This window comes from Coturnix japonica, chromosome 3 (genome assembly GCF_001577835.2).
Source record: "Coturnix japonica isolate 7356 chromosome 3, Coturnix japonica 2.1, whole genome shotgun sequence".
NCBI classification, from domain to species: domain Eukaryota; kingdom Metazoa; phylum Chordata; class Aves; order Galliformes; family Phasianidae; genus Coturnix; species Coturnix japonica.
Genome location: NC_029518.1, coordinates 69,757,055 through 69,763,331, shown reverse-complemented (window position 1 = coordinate 69,763,331; position 6,277 = coordinate 69,757,055).

Sequence of the window (6,277 nt, the reverse complement as noted above, 5' to 3'; positions counted from 1 at the left end):
ACCAGCAAAGTTAGATCATATTCCTCGCCCACAACTAAGCCATAGGATCAACTGTACATTTTGTCTAATGACTGAACATTACTTTATGTAATTACCAGCCCACCATACTGATCTTATCTCCTACTCAGCTTTCATAAAGATCTTTTTTTTTCCTTATATAATGAAAGAAAGGGCAGCTTGTGTGCACAGACTCAATGCCATGTGAGTTTCCTGGGGAACTCAAATATCCAGCATCTAGTCATTTGTTACACTGGTCAGTGAAGCTCATTTTACAAAAGTAAGAGTTAGTAAGGTTTTCTAATGCTTCTGAAACCAGAGAGAAAAACAATTACAGCAATGGCATTGTCTTAGCAGGAAATAACAAAACAACAAACAGCAGAGATCTACACAAACATTTAAAAGAATAATCTCCATTTGAATTTAATGCCCGGAGAACAAATGTGTGGATTAACATAGGATTACTTCTTTACATGTGGGGCAAGATCTCATCTTGTTTTCAAAGTAAAGCTAGTGCAATGGAAGCCCTTTTGAAAATGGCACCAGAGTGCAGATTTTTATGGTTTAGAGATCTGCAAGTCCCTGTTCTCAAGTGACAGAGCCTGTGCTGATGCAGCTGGATCTGAGGCCAAGAAGTACAGTAGGGCTTATGCCCACTCAGCACTTATCTTCCCCAACCCAAATGGGAGGTGTACGTCCAGGTGCCTGCTGTAAACAAGCCACAGCAACACAGTCAGCCCACATGGTACTGAGGTAAGGGAGATTCCCTTCAGACATCTAGAAGTTATCTGCTTAAATCTGAGTTATTCACTCCAGGCTGCCTCTGTAAGTCAATGGGCCTAAACATCCCTTTCAATACATGGCTAAGCAGGCAGAAAAGCTGCACCATCCACTTTGGTGGCTGCTCAAGCCACATCGGATTAAAGGGTTCATGTGGCTGCTGGCTTAGGCTCACCAACTCTTTGCTTGGCTTATTCCTCAGCCTCTGCTCGTGGTTCAGTCCCATGCTGTTTCCATTCCTCACAATTCATCTCCCTTCCCGACCTGCACCTGACTCACCACACCTACCCCCACTAACATCCCCATCAGCCTGTAGGTGCTTTTTCACCTTCTATTTATTCAATTGATCACGGTAACAAAGTTAAATCCAAAACAATTGTTCCCAGCCTGCACTTGGCTTGAAGTTGACTTCTGTTTCAAAACTGAAGATGGATTTCTACACTTGAAAGCTTGCCTGTTTCTCATCCAATGTTATGATCTGGTCTAATAAAAGATGGTTGGTCTTCTTACAACATTGCTTCATTTAATAACAGAAGCATAAAGCTGAAATTTGAAAGCTAGTGGTAAACAGTTTACTGAGAAATATTCCCCTGGAAAACTGAAACTTAATATTTCTCATCATTCAAAGAAAATCTGATGAAAATTGCTGAAGTTTATAGAGTAGCTCTGACTTGGTTCTGTGCTGCCCAATTGATACTCCAGCTTGCAGTCCTATGGGAAATCCACCTTGGCTTGTGATACTTCACAAAAAAAAAAAACAACAACAAAAGCATAACGCTATCCTCATAATGGGGAAGACCAGAGGCAATTGTATTGTATGTTCGTTTTTGGTACTTATTTAGGTATGTGTAGCAGTGTATCATCAAAATAATAAAAAAGAACCATTGTAAAAAATCGTGCTTTTATTGGAATGATTTAAGGACACTGATGACATTACCTCCAGAGTACAAGGAAAAATAAGAGTGCCCACAGCCTAGTAGTCCTTTCATATCAGAATGTATTAGAAATAAATCTCGTGAAGTCAATGGAATTNAAAGATAGTTTAAAAAAAGCTCCTATTTTTATTAAGAGGATTTCTTTCTTTAGCTGTTCCAAATCTCCAACTAAAAATACTTGGTCAAATCTGTCTTAATGTGCAATTGAATGAGAAATGAGTGAAAGTGAAAGTGGTTCACTACTTTAGAGGTATGAAAAACAAAAACAAAAACCACAAACTTTTCTAGGAGCTGGATCCTTACCATTCCTTCTTGGGATTTCTTTGCAAAGGTGGGTTCCTGTCTCCTCCCTTTCTCTACCAGATGCTGTCTCAGGGTAGCTGTCCTACTTCCCTACTTAGCAATATCTGCTTATCTAGAGGCGGCTTCCTGATGCTGCCTTTTCCCCGCTAGAGGAAAGCTTTTCCTCTTTGCCACTCTGCAGAGTTGTAGAGCGTCCCCCTATGCTCTCTTTCTTTCTTTTGCATCAGAGTCACATTCTTCAGAACCACCCCTGCCTTCTTTTTCGGTTTTACTTCTCTTTCCAGATAGGGAAATGAGAATAAATAACCCTTAAAATGAAGTTCTGATAGTATTTCCGTAGGTAAGCATGTTGAGTTCTGAAGGGCTCTTTTAATAATCACAGAATCAAAGAATGGCCTGGGTTGAAAAGGACCACAATGATCACCCAGTTTCAACTCCCTGCTATGTGCAGGGTTGCCAACCACCAGACCAGGCTGCCCAGAGCCACATCCAGCCTGGCCTTGAATTCCTCCAGGGATGGGGCATCCACAACCTCCTTGGGCAACCGGCAACCTGCTCCAGTCACCACCCTCACATTTCAGAACCTCCTCCAAATACAGACAAAACCTACGCTTTATCATTTGTGTGACCTCAAATCAGCAGGTTCCCTTCTGATAGAAGCACTTGTACACACTGAACACCACAAACAATTTTCTTCTCTCTTGTAATCTTCCAGTACCTACTTAGCACCCAGCTCTGAGCCTGCACCAGAGGAACTCAGATGCACTGATACTATCTCACATTTTGGGTGTCACTTCCTTCATTGCTCGTGTCATCTTCAAGAGTCCCTGGAGGACAGAACCTCCCTAAAGTGCTTTGCACTGACATAAGCAAATTATCAGAATCACCAAAGAGATACAAAGATAACAAAACATCCCACTAGAATGGTTGACATAATACCCCAGATAGAAAGATTTGCCGTGGATTCGAGGAAAAGAAGATATTAAAAAATATATAATTTGATCTGGAAATATGCAGTTATTTCAGTATTGCACTGGGTCTTCCAGCTCCTTCCCATTCGACTCCCACCATCACTCTCCCAGCTGCCCTCTGTCTGTTCTCAAAGGCAATAGTGTAGCTATACACTTAAACAAGATGTCCCAAGGCTATGGAAAACACAGGCATACAGCTTTTTAACATAAAGAGCTCCTGTCTGCTGAAACATGTCATGTAGCATCACACAAGGAGTGAAAGTCAAGGTTACTATCATTTTACAGATGTTTTCAGCTGATTATCTGAAATTACCTCTCAAAGCAGTGCTTTTTGTCCTCATTCTCCTTCATCCAAAATCAGTGAGACTTCTGCCATTTTTTCGAATGAAACTGAATCTGGACTTCTAAGATTAGCTATTAGTGTCCTCAAGCTTCAGCCAAACATTGATTATTCTGAGATAATACAGCTTTTAGTATTTATTGCACATAAATAATTGACTGCAAAGCCTTTCTATTCTAAAACCATAGTGGAAAGAGGGTTCACAAGTACGCATCTTTTTGTTACTTGTTTTTTGAAGGAATTAAAACTGCAGATGTCAGAACTCCAGCAATATGTGCAGAAATCATCATTTCACCAAAGCTAACTCCAAACTAAAAATCCTGCTTCTGAACAAAACTGATTATAAGGAATATCTACTTCTTTTTTTTTTTTTTTTCCCCCTTTTTTTCCTTAGCCTGTCAAGGTCAAAATTTTTAATCATGGCATGTTATTAGGATACTTATGGTACTAATAGGATGATGGCTTCTGTTTAGCTCTTTTTTCATGCTTCCTTTTGAAATAGGTTTATTTGAAATCCAATTCCTTTGAGCAAAATTAGAGTGGATAATATAATAACTGTCACAGTATTGCAGAACAGCAAACAAAATGTCATTAGTGTGTAGTTTTGACCTCAAGGGTTTTACAGAATGCATTTCAATATTTGTTTTCTCTACTTTTAATTAATATGAGTGACTACACCTCGTACAGCAACTAACCCATATCACAAGGTCAGGATGGGCTATTGCTTAATGTATAACATTGCTCAGTTGAACAAACTAGGTTTGTTCGACTTCTGAAACAATAAGTGCTTATTATTAGATAGAAGTAGAATGCTGAACCCAACAGAGCACTAATCAAATTGAGTCAGTGACTATGTTCCCACATCACAAGAGTAGCCCTTGAGAGAAGGAAAACAAAGCTTTAAATATATTTCAGTATTTTTTTTTTAATTAAAAAAACAAAAAAAAAAAACAAAAAGGCACATGAATCGATGATTGATTCTTAGACTTAGAGCAGATAAACAGCCCAGTAAAAGGGATAGGTACACTGTCAATACGGCTGAAGTAGTCTGATCAATAATGCAGGATGTCTCCTTTATATAATCATAGAATCATAGAATTACACAGGTTGGAAAAGACCTCCTCAGCCTAACCACAGTACCCTAACTCTAACAACCCTCTGCTATATCATATCTCTGAGCACCACATCCAAACGGCTCTTAAACACATCCAGGGACTGTGACTTAACCACCTCCATGGGGAGGGGAGTATTCCAGTACCTAACTACCCTTTCTGTAAAGAAGTGTTTCTTAATGTCCAACCTAAACTTACCTTGGTGCAACTTGAGGCCATTTCCCCTTATCCTGTCACTTGTCACCAGTGAGGAGACCACCCCACCCTCACTGTAAGCTCCTTTCAGATACTGGAAGAGGGCGATAAGGTCTCCCCTCAGCCTCCTCTTCCCCAGACTAAACAGCCCCAGCTTCCTCAGCCTCTCCTCATAGGGTTGATTCTCCAAGCCACTCACAAGCCTCGTTGCCCTTCTCTGGACCTGCTTCATTATCTCCATGTCTTTTTTGTACTGAGGTGCCCCAAACTGAACACAGTACTTGAGGTGAGGCCTCACCAATGCTGAGTACAGGGGCAGGATGACTTCCCTAGTCCTGCTCACAGGACAAGGATGAGCAATTTCAGCAACTCGCATCATTCTAACACAAAAATAATTGTTCACACAATTTGCAATTAGCTCCCTGTTGTCCAAAACCTGAACACCCTGAAATGCTCACAGTATCACCTCTTCTATAAGAAATTTCCATTCCTGTTTCAAAGAACTGTGTTTCCTGCTTTGTACAGATGAAAGCACCAAAAAATGCTTAAGTTCATCAAATTTCAATCAAAATGCAGCAAGATGTAGCCTCTAGTGCTGATGATGAAAAATAATGCACTGACATAGAAACATAACTGGAAAATGTATTCTGAGGAAAATGGTTTATTTCTATCACATTACCAAGAGGCTTGTTACCACTGCTGCTGTTAGCCTCTCTTTTGGCACTGCATGGAGCACCCTGACCAGCACGTTGTCTGGCTTACCCTGCTTATGATCTATATTGCAGTAGCACCTAAGAGATCCATAGTGAAACCCAGCAGCTGTGGGCCTGCCTGGCACCACCCCAGCTAGCAGCAGTCTGGGTCACTGGGATCAGTTTATCCCATGATGTTCCTGTGCACAAAAGCCAGAAAAAGATGTTCCCCTGCCCTGAAGAATTCACAGTCTTGTTCAGTGTTTGGAGGAGCCAAGCCATTCCTTCACACTCCTGTTCCACCCAGCTGCAGTTGATACCTAGATATCTTCTGATATCTGATTTCAAACTGATGTTCTGGGCTTTACTAAAATTTTCTAATGATGTTCCAGGACTATGGAGTGCAGATAGTCACAGTGGTCTCTCCTGATCAACACATCTAAGTGATCTCTGACCAGAGCCTCCAGTCCCTCTGGAGGAACTCTGAATTGTATATGTTTCATGTTTCAGAGAGACATCCAGAGCAATACATTAAAGGAATTATACAAGGTATTTTGTTATCAGTAGTAACAATACAGCAGATAGAAAATGGGCTACTGCGTTATAATTAAAGCCATACCCAGCCAATATTGCCCATCTCCATACAGCTACCTTTCAGAAATAAAAAAGGCTTACATTTACATGGTAACACTTCAGTACAGAACTTACCATGCTTTGGGAGCTGGATACTGAGAGCTGATTTCCCATGTTGTTGAAATTTAGATGCTATCAAGAGGCAGAACTGCAGCCATTCTCTGCCTGCAGCATTGCACGGCTGTCGTCAGAGGGACAGTGATGAATCATAGTAATGTCTCAAATTTAATCTAAATGTCTATTTGAGTAGACTGTACAGATCTAAACTGTACATCTGTGGGGAGGGAGAGAGCAGAGGAGGAGGTCCAAACAACACTAA